Source organism: Rhinolophus sinicus, chromosome 17 (genome assembly GCF_057876585.1).
Source record: "Rhinolophus sinicus isolate RSI-liver-muscle chromosome 17, RSI-T2T, whole genome shotgun sequence".
In the NCBI taxonomy this organism is placed as follows: Eukaryota; Metazoa; Chordata; class Mammalia; order Chiroptera; family Rhinolophidae; genus Rhinolophus; species Rhinolophus sinicus.
The window spans coordinates 165,861,905-165,887,861 of NC_142517.1; the positions used below are offsets into that span (position 1 = coordinate 165,861,905).

A 25,957-nucleotide genomic window follows, 5' to 3' on the forward strand; every position below is an offset into this window, starting at 1 on the left:
TAAATAACATTGCTAGCACACTGAAAGGTTGTCTCATGCCTCTCCCAGTTTGTACCACCCAACACAAACCACCATTCTAACTGCTGTCACCGTACTCTAATTCAGCCTGTCTTTGAACTTTGTATAAATGCAATTATACAGTGGTCCCCTGTGTTGAGATTCATCCATATTGTTGCTCTTGCTTGCATCAGTAGTTCATTTTCATTTCTGTGTATTGTTCTTTATGGACATTTCGGTTATTTCAAGTTTGGGGCTATTGTGAATAAAGCCGCTATGAATATTCTCAAATTTGTCTTTTGATGGACATAAGAACTCACTTCTCCAGGAGTGGAATTGCTGGATCATAGAGTATTATTATTACCGTTAGCTGCTATTTTTTCAAAGTGGTTATACCAGTTTATTTCTCACCAACAATGTAAGAGAATTTAAATACAGATTCTAAATTATTTTACAGGTTTCAGTAAAGTTCATGCAAAATGTATAAAGACCCTGGTCATTCCAACCCCAGAGGGAGGCAATGAGTTTTTTCCAATGTGAGTACTGCTTATATTTCTGAACCCTCAGGACCAGGTACAACATAGGCATTTAGACAGTATTTGCGTGGATCCTGAGATAGGTCCATAGTTTTGGAAGGAACACAAATATGAGAGCACAGCATAGTGGCAACTGATTATTGAATTCTGACCCTTACAGATATCAAAGCTCCCAGCATTATCCCTTGCCAGTTTCATGATGTCATTCATTCCACAATCCTAATTGAGAGTCCGCTCTGTGCCAAGAACTCTTGTCCTACTGTTGCTGCTGAATAAAATTAAGGATTAAGGGCCATAATAACACAACGGCTGGTCCAGGGTTAGGTTAGTGACCGAAGCTTCCCTCTGCTCCCTGAGTAGGGCAGGTTTATGGACTGGCAACCCAAGGAGAACCTGCGGTAGGGCCCTGCAGCAGGGTTGGGAGTGGGCTTAGGTCAGATCTATACAAAGTAGGACAGGAAGTGGGCAGTTAATGCTTTCCAAGAAATTCTTCAATTTGGTTCTCTTATCAAGGAAGATTTCTTAATTTTTGGGGGGAAGGGGGTGTGGAAATGGATGAACAGAGAGAATCACAAAGCATGACCGTGAATAATTTGACTCTGGAAATATATGCAGTGTGACGGTTGGGCAAAGCTGCTTTGATAATAATAAAAGCTAACATTGGGTACCTCCTGTGTAGCAGGCATTTTTGTTCAGTCCTCATCACAACCCATGAAATGGGTACTCTTAGTAGCCCCATTTCACAGATAAGGACACCAGGGAACAGAGAGGAGACATAACTCTCCCAAGGTTACACAGTGACAGAGTGACAGAGTAGGAATTTCTAGAGACTGGGCTCTTAGCCATTCAACTGCCTGACAGCTGCCAATTAGTTTTGGTGCTTTGAACTTTTAAGTTCCTAATCTTTATTTCTATGAGCCTCCTAAAAGTTGGATATTTGACATGAACATTTCAGTGATTTTTGCATGTAATTTCTCCCTGGGATGGCAAATTTGTAGTCTGAAGAAAGGATAATGTGTAGAGGTGTTAGAAGAACCTATAGATCTCAGTTTTTAAAAAGAAAAAAATCAGCCTGATATTAATTGCTCTCTATCAGAAAGTCTGTACATTGTCAGCCAAACATGCTACTCAGTAATGTCTGTGTGATTTTACATACACTATGTGTGTATGCTGCAAGAACTAAAGAGTAATTCTGAAGTCTGAAAACTTGTGAGTTAAAAAACCTCTACACATAATTACCTCTTGAGCCCATGTCAAGTGATATGTCCAGTATTAAGTCCTGTACATATATTATCTGTAGTCTCTGAAGCAACTCCAACTAGATTTTGTTAGCCCAAATCCCCATTTTTCAGATGAGAAAATTGAGGACCAGATAGGCTGAGTGAACTGTCTAGAGTTTCATAGCTAGAAAACATCAATGCTGGGATTTGAACCAAGCCTGTTTAACTGCAAGGCCCATGCTCTTTCCACTCCCACTTGTGCAAAGGAAGCACTCAATTTCAAGGGAATTACTCTTGTCTGAGAACATAGTCTACCCTGTTTTCTCCATCCATTTTTTTTTAAATTAGTCTATGACATCAAATTAAATTTACGGAAGAACAATTTTGAATTGTAATGGATGGCATTGTTCACTATCTCAGCATTTTAAAACTTATTCCAATTTTACTGCCAATACCATCTGTCTAAATACAGGAAGCTTTAGTCATAAGAATGCTAATAGGCCTGATTTAGTTGTCAAATTTTTTTGTAGTCTAATGAGCAAACTTAGTCTGCTAAGTCACTGTGGAAACCAAATAGAAATCTAGATGAATTGATACAGTAGAGGACTAAGAAATGGGGCAGCTTCGAATAATTCCATCAAAGGAGCATAAGAGGTAAAGGAGACTGAGAAATATCTCTTAAAGAGAAATGAGGTCAGAGTTATTCAGTTAAGCCATATATGAAAAACATACAGATTATACAAATCTTATACTTGTTTAGGGTCTATTTTATCACTTTAAAACATTGTGTAATTTATGGCAGTGCCACTGATAGTGTTTACCTCATTTGTTAAGAAATTTTTAATATTATTTTGACCTGAATTTGTACATGGCAGACACGTTTTTGCTTTAAAAGAATACATATAATAGTTATTTTAAAGGTGTGTAAATTAAAACATTTAGAGTCTCTTGCTCCCTGCCCCAAGGATTCAGTTGCCATTCCAGTAATCCAAGAGACACCAGCAATGTGATATTGGAGACTGAATGTTCCAAATGTCATTGATAGAAAAGCCGTATCAGGTAGAGCACTCAACAGAAAATTTCCCATTAGCCCGACACTGAGTCAAGACATCCCTGTAAGAGTGTTCTTTCATCTGGCTTTAGGATTTAGGTCATCTATTCTTTCAGGATTTAGGGGTTAGGAAAATTACGTATGTTTAGGAGTGCCTATTCAAACTCATTAATGTAACAGTTTGTGAACTGAGTAGGCAGAGAAATGCTGTCTATGAACATAGGACTACAGACAGTGGACAGCTGCTTAGTGGTCTGGTGAGGACACTCTGATGAGCACAGCGCTGGAGCCTCACCCTGAGTGAAATCAGCCTCTCTTCTGTGGAAGCATTTTAAGTAGCGCCATCCAAGTGGCCTGTGGGAGTGGTCCTCACCCAAGCAGTATCAGCCTGCTAGGGCTTAGGGGTTCTTTTATCAAGCTTTCCCTCTTTTGGCATTTGTAAGCCCTGATATCTATCAGATTCTCTGATTTTTACACTTTAGCCTTTGGCTGTTTAGAGTTTAATGCGTATTAGACATGAGATGATGGAAATTATCGCTATATACACATATCTTATGAGCTCTTTATCCAAAGCCCAGAGCGTTTTGAGTCTGTGATAGGAAAAATACAGGACCAGCTATCTTGTGATTTCTCTGACTTGGAAGTGTATTATTATGAGTTCCATGAGTGGGAAGGAAGCTTTTAAAGCACTGCTGTTAGTAGTTGTTGGCAAATCACTGGGTGGTAAATGTAAGTGTTGGTTTTGTGCCCCAGGAGTAGCATGAAAATTCTCATCTCTCAACTTGCTTCACAAGAAAACAAGTCTTCTTGCACATCTTTTGAACTGAAGCCTTTTTTCAGCAAGGTTCGTCTGAGTGCATTTTCCTGCCCATTTGGTTGCCGTGATCAGTCACAATGAGCTTTAGCACACTTTAGGGTCCATCTGGCACACTTTAGCAAAGAGTATGAGCACCTGCCATGTGCACATGTGCCCGTGGTGCCGTCAGGCTTACAAAGATGGGGCAGGTGTGGAAGACGCCCTCAAAGAGTGTTCAGTATTGGGAAGAAAAGATACATGTGTCCAAAACTCTGATCAAAATGGACTGAGGAGAGTCTAACAGGTGCTGGGCGAGGACTATGGAAGTTAACAACCTGGAGCATTGCTTCTAGCTGAGCCATAGGAAATGGCTTCATGTCATCCACACAGGATCTTAAAGTAAGGATGGGATTTGGACTTTGGAGATGTAACTGGAAGACTGTTCTAGGTAGAAGAAACACATAGAATAGGCACAGTGGGTATGTTTGGGGAAGTGCAAGAAGTTCTGTTTGGTTGAAGATTTCAAGAAGCCTATCATGAAACATAAAGTCGGAAAGTTAATTGGGGTTAGATCATGGAGGACCTTTAATAATGGCATAAGGAATTTGGGTTTTATTCTCTTTTCTTCATTTCAAACGTTAACCAAGTGTTTTAACTTAAGATCTGATTATTAAGTACATTTATTAATAAAGAGCAAAGTGATCATTTTGGCAGTTTGCTGGGGAACAAAAAATACTATTATACAACTGCAATGTTTGTGGTCTGGGTCAAAACGGCTGTTTTTTGGCAGCAAGTTTTCTCCAGAGTCATTGCCAAATAGATCGCATAATCCTGTCACTCAGATGGAAGTCTGCTACATCACTACATCATGTACTTATTTTGATTTCTTCTTAAGTTCAGTGATATTAGGATCTACGTTTCACAGCTTTTTTTTTTTTTGGCTAGGTAGGTGGTGCTAAAATGCCTGATCCCCCATTTCTCTGACAAACAAGCTAGTTTGTTTGAAAGCTGAGTCATTACGCTCCTTTATCTTTCTTCCCAATTTTCTACTTAGCATTTTCCTTCCATATTGGGCACTTTGTACGCATTGATTTGCTGCCCAGGGAAGAGCAGGTCTGGTTTTTTGTTTTTGTTTTTCCCCTATTCAAAGGGATGACTTTAATGTACTCTGTGGTATGCTTTGGAAATGCTCTGAGCTGATATTTTTAGCAATTGGAAGCTAATCGGAGAAAAATCTGAATTTTATCAGCTAGGCTTTAAGTACTTTCCAGTTGATGAAAACAGGGAACAGGGCATCTTTGTTAGTATTCTCTGGCTAATTAACTCAGCTAACTAAAACTTGAGGCTTTTGTGGCAAGGCCAGTTGGTTTTGCTTTGTGGTTATCTTTTGGAACCTCTAGGCCTGGCCATTGATTTCAATAAATAATTATAGTAGTAGCAAGCACTTACGTAGTTTCAAGTGCAACTAAAAACACTCATAAAAGAGGACTTCCAGAACTGCTTCAGAAAGTGGCAAGAATGCTGGGATAAGTGTGTTTGAAGAGAGGGGGAGTATTTTGAGGGACATTAATGGCAATGTGTCTTTTACTGTAATTTTTTTAAATTTAAACATTCACTGTATTTTTTTTATCACACCTCATCATACATATAAACTCATTTAATCCTCTAGAATAATCCTAAAGGGTAGGTACTGTTACTGTCTCCATCTTTATAGATCCTGAAACTGAGGCATTGATAAGCTATGTAACTAGCCCAGGTTTCCATTACAGGTAATTGACCGAGCCAGGATTCAAAGCCAGGCAGTTAGGCTCCAGGGTCTTTACTTTTAACCTCATTAAAATCCAGAAACCCCAATAAGGATATCCCTAGACTTAAGTAAACACAATACCTGTCTAAATATTTAAAGCTATTTATTTTGTAAAGTATGAAGCTTTGAACTTAAGAATTTTCAGGCCAGTGTTATAATACCCAGACACCAGAAATCTATTTAGCATCTTTTGTTGTTCACACATAGTTGTATACCCTTACTAGGCAAGTCTACACAGAGGTGACATTTGAGACTGAGCCAGGATTTAAAGGATGCTCAAGTGTTTGACAGGATGAGAAGGGCATTCCGGGGAGAAGGAACAACATATACAAACGCTAAGAGGTGAAATGGCATTCCGTGTGCTTATTTGGAGAAAAAGACGATGTTCACTATATCTGAAACAGAGGGTAGAAGATAAGAGTGACTGAGATGCAATTTAAGATTTCAGATTGTACCCTGCTGTGCAATTTAAAAGTTGCCCTGTTAGTGTTCCTTGACCTTTTCTTGATCAAAGACACACACAAATGTTTGTGTCTGATTTTAGAGGTTTCCCAGGGACTCTGAAGCTCGCTTATAGGTCCGTAGTCCCCTTTCCTCCAAGCAGTAGAGAATAAGGGTGAACAAAGAATATATGATCAACATATGTTTTAAGAAATATGTCTCTAATGAAAATGAAAGATGGCTTGGATGAGAGAATGATTGGAAGCAGAGAAATCAGGGGACAGATATCAATCTGCGCCAGAGATTGCTATGATTTCGAACAGAGAGCAATGTCTAGGGAAGATATTTGGGGCGTAGCAGTGAGAAGACTTGGGGTGAGTTGAATGGGAAGGTTGCAAATTAAATGGTTAAAAGTAAAACTAGTTTCTAGCTTGGTTTAGGGATAGATAGTGATGTCATTAACTAAAAAAGGATAGATAGTGATGTCATTAACTAAAAAAGGATAGATAGTGATGTCATTAACTAAAAAAGGATAGATAGTGATGTCATTAACTAAAAAAGGATAGATAGTGATGTCATTAACTACTACAGAAGACAAGAGAAGAAAGGGGCAAGGGTGGAAAGTAATGGGCGTGATCTTCAGACTCACTGAGTCTCAGGAGCCCGTGATATGAGTATATTCCAATGGAAATGTCCAGTAGACAGTTGGAAATGCAGTCAGGAAAAGCAGTCAGTGTTGGAGAGAGAGGTTTAGCAGTCTCTAGCAAATGGTAGGTAGAAGCCCTCGGCGTGAGACAGGGTCACCCAGGGAAGCCTAGAAGGAGAAAAGCTTAGAAGGACAAAGGAGGAGTATTCGATAAAGTTGGTTGGAAAGAAGAGTTGGGGAAGCAGCAGCAGCATGAAAGCATACCTGTGTGCTGGGCCTGGTCTGCACACTTTACACGCATTAACTTTCCGAATCCTCAAACACCTTCATGAAAGAGCTGCGTTTTACGAGGACTCTCAGACAGAGGGAGGTAAAGTAACTCGCACAAGTCACAGAGCAAGTGAGTCGCTTTCAATGGTAAATTAGCGGTAGCATCATTAAGCTGATGTAATTGAGTTAAGATAGTTTTTGTCATAAGTCTTTTATAGATTTAAGTATAGATTGGTAAGCTTTGAAGATAATATTTCTCACTTTCCCCCTGCTCTAGCAATTAAATACAGTATGATCATCAGAACTAATGAAGGAGGTATGATCTGAGACTCATAGATTTCCAAATCCCCTGGCTTGCTTTCATCTGAATATTCTGTCAAGATTCATACATTTCTTAAACGTTTTTTGTTTAATAGGTTAAGCTTTTCTTGAAGTTTTCTCCCAATTAATGAGCATTTTTGGCATTAGTTGGAGTACTTCCTGAAATGATTTCATGTGTCATATTTTTATATTTCCTCTTAGAATATATGTTGGGCTCTCTTGGAAGTGATCTGAGACGTCAGAAACTCTACATTCTCTTTTTAATTTACCCTAAACTTCTCTTGTCTCCTTGAATCCATCACTTCCTTAGAACTATGTCATTTTGTTTTTCCTTTTATCTCTCTACTAGCAGTGGAGATTTTCTTTGGAGCCCACTTTCTCAGAGTCATTTTTTTAATCACTTCATCAGAGTTATGCGCATTGAGGCATGAAGAACCATGAAACCGCACCAAGTTGCCACAGCTGGGCTGTCAGCTAGGGCAGGGGTCAGCAAACTATAGTCCAAGGGCCAAATGTGGCCACCACTTCTTTATAAATAAAGTTTTTGGGTTTTTTTTAACACAACCGTGCTTATTCATTTACTTATTGTCTGTGGCTACTTTTCTGCTCCAACAGCAGAGCTGAGCAGTTACATCACGTGGTAGACTGCATGGATCACAAAACTTAAAATAATTACTGAACTGGATCTTCACAGAACAAGGTTGCTGACTCCTGCTCTATAGCATATTACTTTCAGAAAATTAGGGTATGTCCTAAGCTTGTTTCCAGTACTTTAGGGTTAATGGGGTTCTTCTTTAAAATAAAATTGTATTCAACTGAGTAATAAACCGAGTGATTTCTGTAATATTTGTTCTTTGGATATAAAACAAAGTTTCCAAGGGAATAATAAAATTGTAGACTCCTTTAAGTAATCTATAATCAGAATTCTTACCTGTATAATCAGTCATCTGAATTTTTGTCAGTATTAGCAACACTGTTTAATTTGGGGGGAAAAAATTCCTTTGAATGGTTAGTAGATGTCAGATCTTTCTTTGTACTCAGTCTTTGGGATTTGGAGAAATAACTATCTCTACCCTCAGAGAAAAACCTGTCAATTTGAACCAACTTAGATACAAATAAATCTGAAAAAATTGGTCTAGATCATAGATATATAACAGACTGAGAAAAATATGTTTTGTGTTGAATAAGTTCTTTTAGTTTATTAGCACGTTGACCATATCTTATATTCCTTGAATTATGTTTCTGAAAAAAAGGGATGTGCTTTATTTCCTGTTATTCTGGTAAGATAAGAAATATGTGAGGCCAAATAGGATCACATTCTGCCCTGTCAAATATAAGTTGTTCACTTGTCCCTCCTGGATGCCCAATTTCCCAGGTAGCTGCTCTGCCCTTCCTTTTGAGCTGCTAATGTCTTCCAAGGTCTTCTCTTGCCTCTGGGTTCTCTTTCCTCCTGTTTGTTCTCTGGGATCTGCCTCCCTGATGCAAAACCACGGGACTCCCCTGCTCTGAACTCCACTCCTGTTTTCTACAGCCTATCCAGTGAAATCTGCTCTTTCACCAGCATTTAAGATAGACCTTCCACACTGTTCCAAACCTCCTGTCTGCCATTCTTTTCCCCACTCCTTTTTTGTACCCTAAACTCTGGATACCAGAACTATAGTCTACACTTTCCCACATCTTGGATCTCATACACTTTTCCTCACTGTTTAAAATCCTTTATCCATCTCTGCTTTTCAATTTCTGCCTGAATCGACTCTTCTTTCAAACTCCTCTTTTGAGCATCTTCCTCTGATCTGTTTCCCACCCAACTCACAAACTCCAAGCTAGAATTAATATTTTCATGCCATGAACATCCAGGGCACATTTTCTGCTTTTGTAAAAAGTAAAAAGATTATTTATGTACCTTTTCCTGTTATGTATGGCTAAATTCTAAATTTCTTAAGGGAAGAGCTTTGTTCTTGTTGAGTGTTTGTTATATTTCTATATCTTCTTTAGCATCTGGTTTTAATGTTTGTGTATAATAACTGCACAATTGTTGAGTGGATGAATCAATCCATGCTTAATGGCAGATATGAAAACTCTGATATGAGTATGTTATTTTAGCTGATGAATTTTAATTCTTTGTTATATGGTAGCACTAATGAGATTAGATAAATTTCCAAGTTAAAAATCTGCTCTTTAGTTAGTGAGAAGAAGCCACAGTAGTTGTTAAGCAAAAGTGACTGGAGTTTGTGTTTTTCATCTTCAGAAAGTTATCCCAGCACAACCTGTTTCCATAAACTCTATTGGGTTATAACACTACAACTGTATTCTCCAAGGATTAAGACACAGTGTAGAAATTCTTAGTGTACTTGGGATTATCATAGGTACGAAGAGAAAAATCAATTTCTTTTCTAAACATTGCTGTCAGTGGAAAAAGCAAAGTAATTGTCTTTTCATCAACTAAGGTATTTAGTGGCGACAGTAGACAAAGCAAACAAGATAATGAAGAAATGTCTAGTACCATTTCTTGGGCTACAGTTTTCTGGAAAAGCAATTTAGGATGTTTAACCCTAAATTAAGGCCAGTCCTTCATGGAAATAAAGTGGGCATTGAGTCAGTCATGGGACATATAACATACAGAAAATAGTCAGAAGTGTCTCATCTCTTATTTTTGTTGTTAGATGGACTTTGCTGTGTAGACTGCTAACTTTGTAAACCATTCTTCTGGTTATTCTGGTTGTCTTTACTGTTTTTACCATTTTAGGAATCTTTCCTTTAGTATTTTACAGAGTGATGGAGCTTGTTTTATCTTGTCTCCGTTTGGCATTCTATGCATTAACTTAGCAGCTACCCGGGACAGTCTAGGCTTTGGTAGAATACATCATATGCTCTGGGAGGCTTGAATAAGAAGTGAGTGGAATGTGTGGGGAGTGTACTGGACAAGAATATGGTATATAGTGGGCAAAATTCAGGCTGTGGGAGGATTAGTCACACAACTTACAGGAAAAATTCTGGTGCAAAGATAATGGATCATTAGCTTCCTGAATGAGCCATTCAGAAAGAACCATTGCCAAATCACTAACCTTACCAGATGAGATTTTGTAGAGACTCCTTCCTGAGTACAGGTTGGTGTGGGAGACTTTGTTCAAATCCTGCAAAGGGTATCGTTAAATGAGAGCATGATTCCTTTTGCGTGGATTGATAAAAACCAGGAACAATTTTTTTTAAATTAGTTTCAGTTACAGTTTTAAAAGGAAACAGCCTCTTCCCTTCTCTGAGTTTATTTCTTAATGAGAGCTGTAAGACTTAATCTTCAATGTGTGTTGTCACAAGGTGTAATCAGACCTGAACTTTATAAGCGTAGCACTTTGGACTTCTGCCCTGCGTGCAGTTTACATGCAAGGTAAAACAAGACCCTGTACAGTTTCTTAATTGAAATAAAGTTTAGTTGCCACGTGATCAACTTCCTTGTTGTTTAATAATATTTAATATATTAGTCGCTTAGAAATTTGAATGTGACTGTATGAAACTTGGCCTAATCAAGTTTTTGAAGCGGAATTAAAATACATATTCCTAACATTTCTGGCTTCAGTATCTATCAGGGATAATTGGTTATATCTGAACCATGTATTGATAGAGTGGTAACTTTAAATGCAGAGTAGTCAGCCCCCGAAGGTTATGGAAGGCGTTACATTTTATCATGGTTGTCTGGTTTGAAAGTTGCGTTGAAAGACCGTATAAATATTAATGCTAGTCTAAGAACAAGCCAAAACCCTTATTCCATGACATTGCACACTGTGTGAAAATACACACTTCTGTGCAAAATGAGCAATGATAGATTCATTTCTTACAAAGCACATATAAATAGAAACATAAATTTCACATTTGAACTCTCACACTTACTGTGTGCAGGGAACTAAGTTGCGGTCCCTGCTTTCCAGAGTTGACACTATCTGGTAGGGGAGATAAAAGGTGTAAGAAGCATATACGACCAGGACCACCTCACACCAGTAGAATTGACCAAAGGACCAGGTGGGAGGAGAAGCTGCTTCTTTCTAACCAGGAAGATCAAGGAAGGAGTTGGGAGTTGTGGTTTTTGAGCTGGATTTTGAAGGACGTATAGGCAAAGACTATGGGGAAACAGATGACTGAAGTGGAAAAATGCTTCATGGGCCAATGTCAAATTGACAGAGGCTATAGACAAGACACCCACAGTGTTTGTAATGCAGGAGGGAGAGGGAATTCCTTAGGTATGGTTCTCAATATTCACCCTGCCTCCTCCCTCTCCTCTTCTGCCAGATTGGGGGAAATAGAGACGGAGCAGAAGACTTGATCTTACCCCAGGGTCTTCTGTTTTACGTTACCTTCCCACTCGCCATTATAGGATGGCAAGAAGTTAGGGAAAATAAGACTCGGGAAGAGGAATGGCGGTGAGAGTAGGCAAAACGAACTGCAGTTTAGTAGGAAAACTGCAGGGGGCTCTTTACCATATTTTTCTTCCTTCTTTTTCCTTTTTCAGAAGCTCTCTCTCCTTTTCCAAAGCTTGGCAGAGTCCATCATAGAAAAGAGCAAAGGAAAAAGGTGGGTAGGGGAGTTTCAGTAGCTGACCACTCATATTCAGTCTATCTATAATTATATGGGATTAAAGAGCATCGATTGAATAGTGTATGCAGAAAATCAACAGATATAATGCTGAGCATACAATAATAATCTTGATGGACCCTAACCTTAGTTCTTCTATGTCATCATTATAGTCATCAACTAAATATTATTTAGGACCTACGAGATGCACGGACTTGTCTTACAACATAGTAGTAGAGATTTAAAAAGTTTTTTTGTTGTAGAGGTGGAGGGGGATTTAGGATAAATTTTTTTTGCAGAAAAATAGTGCTTAAAGGAGCAATCACAGCATAGCACGTTGGGTAGACATAAATCTTTTGCACTTTCATTAAGTTATAATATTTCAGAATATGTGTGTGTGTTTTCCTTCTACATAAGTAAAAAGAGAAAACTAAAACAGTGAAAAAATAAGCTTGAAAAATAATCAAACCTGTAGTTTTTAAAGCTACCTTGTGAAGAAATGCACCTGCTAGGAGGCTGGAAGGTAAAAACTGCTATCACTTTTCAGGGCTAGAGAGTAACTAATTTAGTTTCTATTCTGTATTACTTATCAGGTTTTTCTTTTTTTCCTTAAAATGAACATATTTTATTTTCTCATAAAATGTTTCTTTGCTTTCTGAGAAACTATGTTAAGTTGAAAACTGTTCTTCGATAGTGCAGTCAGATCTTTCTGCTAGAGTATTGTTCTAGGAATTTGGCAACAATTCTACTCTGTTGAGGCAAATTAGAGACTATTAATGTGTCTTTTTTGGGACACTGGTATTGTACATTTATGTGCATATGTGATGAAACCACTTCATATTTAACTGTTTTTAAAAACTGAGATTTACATTTAATTGAGGAGTTAAATGTTTTTCTGGAAAATATACCTGGCCCCTTTTAGAATATATTTGCTATAAATTGAGAGTTTTCTTACTCCAAACTCTGGGTAAGATGTAAATGATGAATGTTACTCATTGTTGAGGAGTTCAATGGTTGCGCCTTTGAGATTACATATGATTGAGTAGAGGTAAAATGCTGAGACACCATTCCTCTGAACTTTCTCCTCGAAAGATAAGTTGGAAGAAATTTTCTGGTTGGCCATAGGCAGTCCCTCCAAGAGACTCTGAAAGTTCTGTGGAGATCTGCAATACGACTGTAATCTCTCTTTTTCAGCTTCTGCCCCTTGCTGCACAACAGCAAGAGAAGGAAAGCAAGGAGCCATTCCTGTCATTTGCCAGATAAGCCAGCAGGGTTAATAGATGGACTGAGTTCCCAGGGAAGACCACAGGCATCTGAGGCTAAACCACTTGGAACAGCGTTTACCTTAAAGCCGACCTAGAACTGAGTCCCAGTTACAAGGTGAGTTGGGAGACAGCCAGCTTAAAATCATAAATGGAGTTAGATTAGGCAGCACTTAGTAACAGCAAAAGATTAGTGAGCTCTAACCAAATCACAAGAAGTTGTTTCTTTATACCTTTTAAGTATATATCAGATCTAAAAATAATACATAGTCATCCTGGTTATGTTTAGCCATCTTAATAAAAAGTTCTCCTGTAATTTTTTAAAGGATAGGAAGTAGAAAAACATGCCAAAGTATTTCTTAAGCTTCTTCTATCTGCAGTTTGGCCTCATGTGGAAATAAGACACTCCCCTTCTGTCTTTGAGTAATGAACCTGCAGACCTGTGCCTAAAATTAGTTGACACGTTATCCTTGCTTTCGTTATAAACACATATGCATACAAACCCACATATGCATGCATACATACATTCTCAAAATGCATTTATTTTTTATAATCTTTCATGGTAAACAGCTAGACAATAGATTGTTTTCTTTTTGCCCATGAGATTGAAATAACTAATATGAAAACAGCAATACTTACTATGAGTTCTTTGTCACTTTTGATATTTGCAGTTGTTATTTTCAGAGCCACTTCATGTATGCTATTTGACATCTTTGGCTCAATGACTTCGGTCTTTACAATGTGAATATATCCCTCCTAGTTATACAAAGCTTTCTGGGAGCATGTGCCACTAGAGATCTTGGGGAGCTTTTATAAGCTGTGTATCCTCTGCTCAAACTCTTATTTGCCCTGGGGCATACGGGGGTGGTGGTGGTGGTGGTGGTGGTGGTGGTGGTGGTGGTGGTGGTGGTGATAGTGATAGTTCAGACATCTGCAATTTGGTAAACACTCCCCAGGTATTCTGATACCATTCCTACCCTCTCCTTGCAGAAGCCAGAGCTCAATAATTTAGTATAATCATTATGTGAGAAGCTTTCTGTTTATTACTGTATTATTTAAAATTGCATTTTAGGGCAGAGCTTGCAAACTGGTGGCCCACAGGGCAAATTTTAGGCTATAATTTTTTTTAACCTGTAAACATTTTCTTTTTTTAATTGAGTTAATTACCAACATTTGATATTCTGGACATTTCACATAGAAAATCAGATGCCTGGCCTCTTTTGGAAGATTAGAAATCTGGTCTTGTTGCTCTTTTAAGGACTGAAGTTTGTTACCTTTTCCTATTCCCTAAGTATTCACCCCAACCAGCCTTCCAGGTTTATGTTCCCTGCCTGGCACCTGTTGGCTTTTGCGTTCAAGATTCCTGCTTTAAGCGTCAGTTTCTTCTCCCCTTACATGAAGTCACTCCCATGTACTTTACACATAATACTCTGTTAGTCTTTACTCTTTTTTGGCATTTTATTATTTTAAAAAATGTGAAGGCTTTGAGAATGCTGGCTTTCTAAAATTGACAGCTGCCAGACTTGTCTATGAAGAAAGAAGCCTTTTCCAAAATCAGATGGTCCAATGTTCTTCTTTAGGAAATCTGATTTGCATAGTGATAAGGTCTGAATTATTCTTTCCAGAACCTGAGGTTGCCATCTCAGAGTCTGAATGTCATAACCTAAGGGTTCCATTGACCTGTTTTGGTCCCAGGAACGTAAAATTGATTCATTGAGTTGGCTTCTTTTTGCATGACACCTGTCAGGATATAGAGTCCATTTTCTAGCCCCTTACTCATCCTACACACCAGAGTGATTCGACGAGCAATGTGCTGTGCCATCTACGTGTACAGAACTTTTGACATTGAGAAATCTCATCATCAGAATCAGATGTGCCTTCAAGCACAGTGGGTTGTAGTTAATCATAAAACTTCTCTTTCCTCATCTTTGATCATTATATATTATTGGTAACTAAACTGCTTACAGTAGTGTTCCTGTTAATTTGATACTGAAACTTTTTAGTCATGAAAGCATTTCAAATCGCAGGGTCCTTCGGAGCATAGCACTTTTATGTCTGCATTAACTAAGCTCAAACATCAATTATTTGTTCATAGTTTATAAATGGGGGAAGCTGACTCAATCCCAAAACAGTGGTTTTTATCCCAACAACCCATTTAACTTCCAATGGGTAGTGCCTTTTATTTAAGCAGATTTCAGGCCTCAGGATATCCATTTTTAATGTTGAAGCAAACAAGAAAGGAGACTGACTGGATTGGATGTTTATTGCGTGTAGTTTACTGTCCTGGTGGCATTACTTTGCTCTATCTCATGGAATCTCTTAGGTCAGTATTGCCTAAGGTCTCCTGATACTTGACTACATGCAAAGATGAAATGTACATGAGTCCCTTTGACTATCAGGTTTAAGTCCATGGAAATAAAGTAACTGGAAATTTGTTTCCACACAGTTGCTAAGTTGTGACTTGACTACACGAGAAAGAAATTAAACTCATCCTTAAAAGGTAAAAGCAGGGATTGCCATCTCATTTCCTTAATGAAGTGTGTTTATTTTTATTCTTCTTTTGTCATAGGAATTAGTGGGTATGCATGTATTCTCAGAAATGTTTTCAGAAAGCGCCTTTATCTTCTGTTTTTGGAGTTCCTGTTATTAGCCTCACATTTCATTTCACTTTACTCCCTGAAGCAAGGATAAATAGACCGAAAAAAAATGGAACCAAAGTAGGGAGTGCTTGGGAGCCATTATTGACATACCAAACAGGTGGGAATGTGGGGAAAAAGGTAAACTGAGTAAATCAGCTATCCAGTCAGCAAATATGGTACATGGTCCAGCAAAAACTGAAAGACAAAAAAAAGTACTGAACCTCAGCATGTCAAGGAAGCTGACATTTACTCCTTTTTATCTGTTTTGAGGATCATGAAATGCCTCCCTCAGGTAATGGAGATGGAGAGAGAATACCCAACAAGAATTGGCAGTGCAGATGCCATTTTACCTGCCCTTTTCATCCTCCTTGACCTTCCCTCCTTTCTTGTCAGGTTGAAGGTTGTCTCTTCTGTTCAAGAGGCATCTAATTCAGAAGAGCTGAAGGGGCCAAGAGGGAGATAGCAGACCCGTTAACCAGCCAGCTTATCTTTCCAGGAAAGATGTTTCCTTCTCATCCAGTTGTAGAGTGGGAACAAGGGACTTGGGAAGTATTTATCCAACAATAAAGGCTGTGCATTACTGTGTTTCCCCGAAAATAAGACCTAGCCAGACAATCAGCTCTAATGCGTCTTTTGGAGCAAAAATTAATATAAGACCCGGTCTTATTTTGCTATAAGATAAGACCCGGTCTTATATAATATAACATAATGTAAGACCAGGTCTTATATTAATTTTTGTTCCAAAAGATGCATTAGAGCTGATTGTCTATCTAGGTCTTGTTTTCAGGGAAACAGGGTAGACCAGCTCTCTCCTGTACACTGTCTTTCTCAGTCTAGTAGGTGAAGTTTTAGAAAAGTGGTGACCTAAACATCAGAAAGATTTAGACCAGCTTTGAAAAATAAATTGTATGTCAAATGCATATCCAGTAAAAGTAGAAATGAAGATGTGAAAAAAAACAAAAGAATATTGTTAATGTAAAGGGTATCATATGTAAATAGTAGGGAACAGGGTAATTTTTATTTCTTAAGACTTTTTTTCATTTTTTTGTTGCTTTTTGTTTTTCTTTTAATTTTAAAAAATACCTTTCACTTAGAAAAACTTCAAATTTACACAAAGGTAAAGAGAACAGTATAGTGAACTCCCGTATGTACACACCCAGATTCATTTATCTCTTTCTACTTTTTTTTCTGAAATCATTAGACAGAAGTAAACATTATGTCATATCCACTATACATGCGTCAGTATGCATCTCTTCATATGCACATTTTCCAAAACAAAACCATAATGCCACTGTCACACCTAACAATATGAATGATAATTCTTTGATGTCATTTACCGTTCATTCCATATTCAAATTTCTTTATTAAATTTTTCAAAATTGTCTTTGGATCTCTGATTCATTTCAGTAGAAAAATGGGATTTAGAAACTACAGTCTCGGCATTAAGGGTTCTTACTCTTAACAGGGTTAGTGTTTCCAGACTTTTTCAGGGCACAGGGTAGGAAATAAATATATTTACAAAATAAAAACATTATGAGCTCATACTGATTTTTCCAAGTTAACTTTATGGAATTTTAATGTTATTTGACTTTATATTTGTACTTCTTTTCTCCTACAGTGAAAATCTTGGTTCAAAATAGCATTGCAGAATTTACTTGCTTTATCCTTTAAGCACATGGAATGGTTTTAAATGAATAACTCAACATTAATACTAATAGTTGTCTTATTTTTAAGTGGAGAAAAAATATAGTTTTATTTGCCTCTTATTATTATCATTATTTTTGGTCTTTCAAAATTTATCCATGAGGTCAGAAGATGAATTTTTCCCTCAACTCCATTTTTAATATTAATTTGGATATGTTTCTTGGCAGTGAGAGTTAGTCTGTTAAGTCCTTAGTTCACTAGATAATTTGAGTTATTTGCAATTCATTACATCATAGGTAGGAAATGTTCCAGAAGTGACAGTGGGATTATTGTACTCTTTAGATGGTGGATCAATCTGTGCTGCATTGGATACATTTATGAGTGTCTATGCTTCATCACAGTGCAGGTGCAGAAACAAAAGAAAGATAGACGCTCTAAATGAAACAGAGAGCCTGCAAGTACCCCAGCATTTTTGTCTTCTTGTTTCATTTATTTAACAAATGGTATTTTATAGTTGCTTATTTTGGAATGATTTTCCTTTCCCTTGGTGGGTCAAGTGATTAAGTACTTTAACTTTGGGACATACTTTATAACATTTGACCCTGGGAGAAATGTAAGTGTTCATAGAGAATATGGGACTAGGTAGTCCGTCCCTCCCTCCCATCCTCCTTCCCTTCTTCCTTTCTTCTTTCCTTCCAGCTATCTATCTATACTTCTTTCTTTTTCCTACAACCAGGTAATTCTTCGACGGTGAAGCTGAGTGCTAGGCAATGGGACAGAAGAAGAAGGCCTGCTCATTCCCCCTTCAGTCTTTTAAATTTTTCACCTGTTTTTCTAAAATACCTCATTTCCAAACCACCACAAGATTAGAGTCAGTATTTGTGAGTTTTTAAAAATGTGTTTTTACATACTCAAGGATGATTCATACTTTAATTAGTTTAACTTTGAGGGAGATTTACATTTTCACTTTATTGAGTTTTTATATCAAATGAATAATGCTGGGAAGTATTGAGTACAATGAACCACCAATAGAGATCTACTTTGAAAGGTTTGGCTTTTGGAGAACAAAGTAAAAGAATTTATCAGGAATAAGAATTCTAAATTTTATCCCAGTAAGAAGTGAGGACAAAGATGTTGGGCTACCACAAGGCTTCTACGTCAACTAAGGCTGGTGATAGAATTTTAAAGGTGTGAAATTTCAGAAACTATGACAATGTAAGTAGATTTGTCTTTTTATCATGTGTCTTCTATCACCCCTACTATATCTAAAGTGTTTCTTATTCATGTAGGCATTCGGTCATTCATTCATTCGTCCAGCAAAGTCTATTGTGTACTTACTCAGTATGCACCAGGCATTATTCTGGGCCCAGGGGTTAGAAGAAGGAGAGCATGAAACATAATGTGTGAAGTCTCCAGGGCTGGACAGTAAACCAATAAACAAATAATGTAACTATAGTGTGAGATAAGCTGGGAAGGAAATGAAGAGAATATTGTGCTAGAAAATGACAGGGTATGTGCTTATTCCAAGGTGACACAAACTGAGAACTGAAGGGTAATTTGCTGACTAAATTTCCATGTTTACAATACCAAATTTGAAAGCACTGTACAGTTTATTTAAACAATACCTACAAATGTGGCATTTGAGTTTATTTCCAAATATCTAGTTTTTTTTAACTGGCACTAGGAAGAGTTAAACTTTAAGATTAAACTCTCTTATTTTGACAGCTTCTGAAAACTGGAGGAAGTCCTAGGTGAAGGTTACATGGGAACTCTCTCTGTTTGTTACTGTTAGGTAAATCTAAAATTATGCCAAAATAAAACATTTAATAGAAAAAACTGGTGAAGAAATATCAAAATTGTTATCAAATCAAGTGCAATGTTGCTTAGATATGGCAAAGATGAGGAAGCCTGTTTCCTCAGAGGCAGGGCCTGCAGGGAGAAATGAGGGGTGTTAAGTGATCACTTGAATGCTCTTGCACTCTATCTAGAGTTTTGTCCCATCACTCATTTATGGACAAGACTAATTGTGCCATTTCTTAATGCTTCATTTTACCTTCATAAATTTCAGAAACTTAATGAAACTTACAAATAGAGTTAGTTTATATTTTTCCTTTTTAAATTCATGTGTTTTCTTAAAATACTCTTGGACTACTTAGGATGGGATCCTTCAGGTGGAAATTAGCAAATCTTTTTCACATGGAGCTGTTAAGAAGACTGTCATCATAGATAAAAGAATAGAGCCCAACTGGCAATCCTTTCCACCTACAGCCTAGTGACAGGCTGGTTAAAACACGGAGTGCTGAGCCCCACCCTCAGAGTTGTTGATTCATTAACATGGATGAGCTCAAGAATTTCCATTTGGAATAAGTTCCCAGGAGACGTGCTGATCTTGGGACCACTTTTCAGAACTTCAGCAGCAAATAATTAGCACTGGTATTTCCCAAGCTTGGGATTAGGGGAAAAGTAGCTTTATCATTCCAATTCAATTATCAAGTGACATTTTAAACCTTCCTTTGACCTTCCTTTGAATTCCTTAATCTCCCACTTATCCTCTTTGTAACAGCACTTACTAATGACCCAGATGTCTTTTTATTGTTCTTATCTGGTTTCCAGTCCTAAATTCTGTTGCTGTTTTCTCCTGTTGTCACTGTTCTTGTGGGGTTTTACTTTTTTTTGAAGTCCCTTTACTATTGTTTTCATTGGTGTTTTGGAGTGAAATAGATTCTGTATTCAGTCTTCCATTTTTACCCCAATACGAGTGTATGCATTTTCAAGTAATTTTTTCTTTCTTGATTTCAACAAAATCCCATGAGGTAAATTGGTACAGAAGTATCTTCTCTGCACCGAGGAAGTGATGAGACACAAAATTACATGATCTGCTGAAAAAGAAAGTCTTAAGCTCAAGCTTTTTGATGTCCATTTCTTTGTTAATTGTAATGTACCATGAATATGACTCTTTTTATGGACCTCAAATATGGTTTGTCAGAGCCACCCGGACCTCTGACAAATCAATATCTCAAGAATTTTTAACACTAAAATAGTTTTAATAAGTGTGCTATTTGATGATTCTCCTATATTTATGTGCAGGCTGTATTTTTACTAAGGATAGGCTACAAAATCCATTTAAAGATATGAACCAGTACATTAGTTTCTATTTTGTACATTTTTGTTAAATTACGCTTTTTCCCACCAAAATACTCTTTATCCTTTAATGGAAAATTAGCAAATCTTTGTCATAGGGGCTTTTAATGAAATAGTGTCATAGATCAAACCAATCTCAAAATTGGTACCCCTGAGACTTCAGTGTCCTGAACCTGATCACGGAGGAGGAGGATGCTCTCGTGGGTACACAATATGCCTTCAGTTCGGTTTCCCCTCACAGTCATTTGGACGAGGGGCTCAGAAGAGAACGCGTAATCATAGTAAGCATTTTACACAGATTATTGCGTTTACTTCTCACAACTCCATGAAGTAGATGTTATTATCCCTGTCTTATAGATTAGGAAACTGAGGCACAGAGAGATTATGTTAATTGCCTGAGGTTTCATAGCTAGGAAATGGCAGAGTTGAGATTGGTTTCAAACCCAAGCATCCAATGGTCTTTTTTTAGTAAAGGAAAATAAAAGGAACAAACACCACAGGGCATATGTAGTGGTGTACTGGTAAATGTTTAAAAATTGGCTTTCAGAAAAAAAGCACTGATTTGCATGGCCTACATGCTCCCACCATGGCCAGTTTCAGGTTCCCGAGAGGCTGTCTCTGAAGGCTCTGCTAGGGAGAGATGCGCAGTCGTCTCCTGAGCTGGTGCAAGCCAGCTCCAGCTGGCCACTAGAGTGTGCGCAAGTCACCATCCCCCAATTTGAATGCGTTCACAAGGCTGAAGCACTTGAGCCCTGCCAGTAGGTCCTCAGTTATTGTCAGCGGTTACTTCCCTCCCATAACAATGAATGAGCATAACTGAAACCAATACTTATGCTGACTACCCAACATGAGTTGTGGGCACCCTGATAGGTGGGTAAAGGTCTATATAAACATCGCTATTCTGAAGGGATGACAGTTTTTAAAAATTCTCCTTTAGGTTCCTAACCATGAAATATCTGTGATTAAGAAGATGATGGCTAGTAAATTAGGTAGGTGGCAAGTGCAGTAATTCTGTGCAGCCAGGCTAACCCATCAGTAGTGTTTGGAAAGAACTATGTTGCTGCCTCTGTGCCTAGTCCTCGTGTACAACTCGGTACCAGGGAGAACAGAACCTCATCATGCCCCAGGCCTCTCAAGTACCATTAGCAGCCTGGGGGCTCTTTTTTTAGGACAACCAAGAGGTTTTTCTCTTGGGACTGTTGAACTTTGTACAGTCTTTCTCTCCAGGTGACTACTGAACAGATCATTTGGATGATTTGGGGTTATATTTGGGCAAATATAGTAAAATCAAAGAACTGACATGAGAGAGCTTAGGTACAGGCAGCTTGTGAGCAGTCGACTGTTCTAAATGGGTATGATGGAGGGCTTAAGTCTGAACTAAAACGATAAGCCCAGTAAACAATCTGAGTGGTTTCTGTGGCCCGTGACGTTAGACCACAGTAATGAAAGTGACATAGTCCCCACCCTCAAAGATTGTACAGAATCAATACAAATAAACATAGTGCAGTGCCTGCTCAATAATATATGTGCGCATAAGTATAGAAGTAGTACAGATTGAAGTGACAGTTCTGTCTGATAGGATAGGAAAGATTTTATAAAGAAGATGAAACCTAAACACAAAATAGTATATTTTGTTATAAAGGTCATAGCTGATAACACAGGGGCTTTTTTTATTGTTATAAAATATACATAAAATTTACAATTTTAACCATTTTTAAGTGTGTAGTTCAGTGGCATTTAATACATTCACTTTGTTCTGTAACCATCATCACTATTGTCTGAATGTCTGTGTTCTCTCAAATGTATATGTTGAAATCCATCCCCCAGGGTGATGGTACTAGGAGGTGGGGCCTTTGGGAAGGGATTAGGTCACGAGGGTGGGCCCTCAGGAATGGAATGCGTGTCCTTATCAAAGAGTCTTCAGAGATATCCTTGCCACCTTCCAAGTGTGAAGACACAGCAACCAGATGGCCATCTAAGGACCAGGAAGCAGGTCCTTACCAGACACTTTATCTGCTGGTACCACGATCCTGGACTTCCCAGCCCTCAAAACTGCAAGAAATAAATGCTCATTGTTTATAAGTAGTCTGTGTTTGTTATAGCACCAAATGGACTAAAACAACTACTTTCCATCTCCAGAAATATTTCATCTTCCAAACAAAACCTCTGTACCTATTCAACATTAACTCCCCATTCTTTTCTCCTCACGGACCCTAGCAGCCACCCTTTACTTTCTGTCTTTATAAATTTGACTACTCGAGGTACCTCATATAAGTGGAATCATATGATACTTACCCTTTTGTGTCTGGCTTATTTCACTCAGCATAATGTCTTCATGGTTCATCCATGTTGTACCATGCATCAGAAGTTCTACACTGTATAAGGCTGAATAATGTTCTATTGTATAAATTTACCACCTTTTGTTTATCTATTTATCCATTGATGGACACTTGGGTTGCTTCCACCTTTTGGCTATTCTAAAATAATGCTGCTATGACTATGGGTTCACAGATATCTGTTTAAATCCCTGCTTTCAGTTCTTTTGGATAAATACCCAAAATTGGAATTATGGGATCATATAGTAATTCTATTTGTAATTCATTGAGAAACTTTCATACCACTTTCAATACCAGTTACACCATTCTACATTCCCACCAGCAATGTAATAGTAAATAGTAAATTCAGGAACATTTTTAACCTAAGCCAATTTGTCTGCTTTATCCAACTCTTCCGGCATTCCTCAACTCTGTATAGAAACTGTTGTTTTGATGGGAAATTGCTCTAGAGGGCATGTGCTGCTACTCAGTTCACTTGGTACCCCAGTAAGAGTTTACATATACTCAACATGGATTTTATGAATTGTTATTTAAGGTCACAAAGCAGAGGCAAAATCTTTTGCTATTTCCTGTTGCCAAAACCTCTTTGGACTCTGCTGGCAATCAGTACCTATTAGCAGCCATGGGAACCATATTTCCCAATATTAGTTTCCTGTTAAAGTATGAATTATGACATCACCAAAGCTTCCTTTTCAGAACATGTTAGCAAGAATCAGAAACCAAATGATGAATAAAAAAGTGGCTGATAAAGCTTAGAAAATTAGCACTGATAAAATTATTGAGTGATGATATCAGAATGGCCTTGTCAAGAATCCATGGCACATGCTCCCATCAAAATTAAATGTCCTGTGATCTTGTTAGATTAAATATGTTGTACAGCTTTTATACCCATGGCTTTTTTTAAAAACCCGTACTGGTAACAATCATTTTAGAAATATAAACTCGTAAGGATAGCTTTTGATAATGAGATTAAAGCTATGGAATATTCCCTAAGAAAAGACACTGCAGGTATATCCACCCTTCTCATATCATTTCTGGGGTTTAAAGAATGTGTTAAACCCATTCATGAACCCCAGGTTAAAAACCTCTATAAACTTGTATTGTATGCCATCTAATGGCATACTTTCTAATGTACCATACTATAAAGATAACTTGATTCATTGCTTAGTTTATTCATTGACTTATTAGTAAATCAGGGGCGAAAAATTAGTGAAAGATTTTCTTTCATGGACTTTGATGTCAAATAGATTTTATGAACTTCCTAAGCCCTACTTTCCTCATCTGTATACTGTGAATAACAAGAGAATAGATGGAAAGTGCTTGGCATCCAGGACTGGCACACAGAAAAAGCCTGCTATTTTTATTGATGTTGTTTTCCCCTGACATGATAAGAAGGAGGTGGTGGTCTCTTTTTAGGATGCTGACCTCAATAATATTTTTGATGTACTGTTTTATACTCAATAATTTTTTGAAAAGCCATTTATAGCTTGTTAATTATAAAATTTGCAGACGTCCAGATAAGGATTGCTTGGGCAAATGGTACAAGTGGTAGTTTGTTTGTTCAGAATAGGAAGTATTGCCTAATCTCATTCTGATAACAATTTTTTGAAGATTTAGTTCTGAGAACAATGCATAAGGCCCAAGAACCAACAAAACCTGAAACAGGAATAAAGAGCTGGGCCATTATCCTGGAATATAAAATTTATGCAAAGTACAGAATTAAAACTAGATTGGAAAGAATATATAATTATTAAATCTAGGGGCCTATGTCCTAATTCAAAAATATATCTGCTGAAATTAGTTTTCAAATAAAGACATTATCACATTATAATTTAACAGGGTTTAGTGCGATATAGAAAATAGCTGATTTAAGCTGACTTTCAGGGAAAATTCTATATGAAAAGTTAGAAATAAATAAGTAGGACAATTAATTCTTCAATCATTGGAGAAAATTTAGACTGGTTACAAAAAATTAGAGCTAGTGTAACCTAAGGGAAGTGAAAACCTTTGGTACGTAAGACTTTTACTTATGACTGCAATATAAACGTCTAAAGTATAGTAAGGAACTCTTTCTCCCAATTTCAAATCAGGCCTTTGGCATAGTTTTATGTGATTTGTACAGCAAGGTGTGATTTCCCCACATATCATTTGAATTACAGAAATACGTAATTACATTGTCTTTTTGTTGTAATTTTAAGGGCCATAAGACTTGGGTGTTACTTAATGGTTTAGGAAACCCGTATCTTTCTTCTTTCTTTTTTTTTAAAGTATGTACGGTAGTCCCCATTTATCCGTGGTTTTGCTTTCTCTGATCAACTATAGTCCAAAAATATTAACTAGAATATTCCAGAAGTAAATAATTCATAAGTTTTAAATTGCACACCATTTTACAAGTAGATGACAGTTGAGCTAAAAGTATGGAGGTTAACTTTTCCTTGCTCTTTTTTCTGTTCGTAAGATGATTTCTTCAATTTTATCTTTCTAACCTATGTACTGACAGATTTTTTTTTCACAGAATCATTCTGTGCTTCATTAATATCATTTTAATTGCTGAATTTAAATTCTGTTGTCATTATTTGTATTCTTTTTTTTAAATTTATTGGGGTGACAATTGTTAGTAAAATTACATAGATTTCAGGTGTACAATTCTGTATTACATCATCTATAAATCCCATTGTGTGTTCACCACCCAGAGTCAGTTCTCCTTCCATCACCATACATTTGATCCCCCTTACCCTCATCTCCCACCCCCCACCCCCCTTACCCTCTGGTTTATTTGTATTCTTAATTTTTACCTATGCCAGTTTCCAATGCATCTGAGCCTGACTTATCTCTTATTCAAAGACTCCATCAAAAAAAAAAAAAAATGTAAACATGTAAAATACTTGTGCTCTAAATCTACCTCTCTTTTTCTAGGATTAACATTCCAAATAAGCCTTCTGTCTATCTCTTGCACGTAATATTTTTTTTTCCTTTTTGGAGGATAATTTTTTTAGTGTTTTATATACACACGCACACTTTTTTTGTTTTGGTTTTTACTTTTCTTTGTATGAAATCTGCTCTTTGTCAGAAGATTATTTGTGCCAATTATCCTTGGCTCCCTTCATGTTTACTAGGTTAACATTCAAATTATCCTCTTAAAATTCACCCTGGAGGGCTTGGTGATGTAGAATGTAGGCTTGTCTTTTTCATTTATTTAGTAAAGGGCCTTAGGATTGTGGGGAGGGATTAGAATCTTGTTCAATCACAATCAGAGAGCTTGTTTCTTCGTAAACTTTTTTCCTCCT

The 25,957-nt window shown here is 37.4% G+C and overlaps 1 protein-coding gene across 16 annotated transcripts in view; it reads left to right on the forward strand.

Moving 5' to 3' along the window:
- OSBPL6 (oxysterol binding protein like 6) overlaps window positions 1-25,957 on the forward strand; it is a 184,050-nt gene that overhangs the window by 74,094 nt on the left and 83,999 nt on the right. For 9 of the 16 annotated variants that reach the window (XM_019739302.3, XM_019739300.3, XM_074338649.2 and 6 more), the window contains exon 2: window positions 12,843-13,028. The exons of 3 other annotated variants lie outside the window; for them this stretch is intronic. The gene's annotated coding sequence lies outside the window, so the exon portion shown is untranslated. Of the gene's footprint in view, window positions 1-12,842; window positions 13,029-25,957 lie in introns of those variants that run through there. 4 more of the 16 variants (XM_074338569.2, XM_074338654.2, XM_074338655.2 and 1 more) reach the window with 1 other exon arrangement.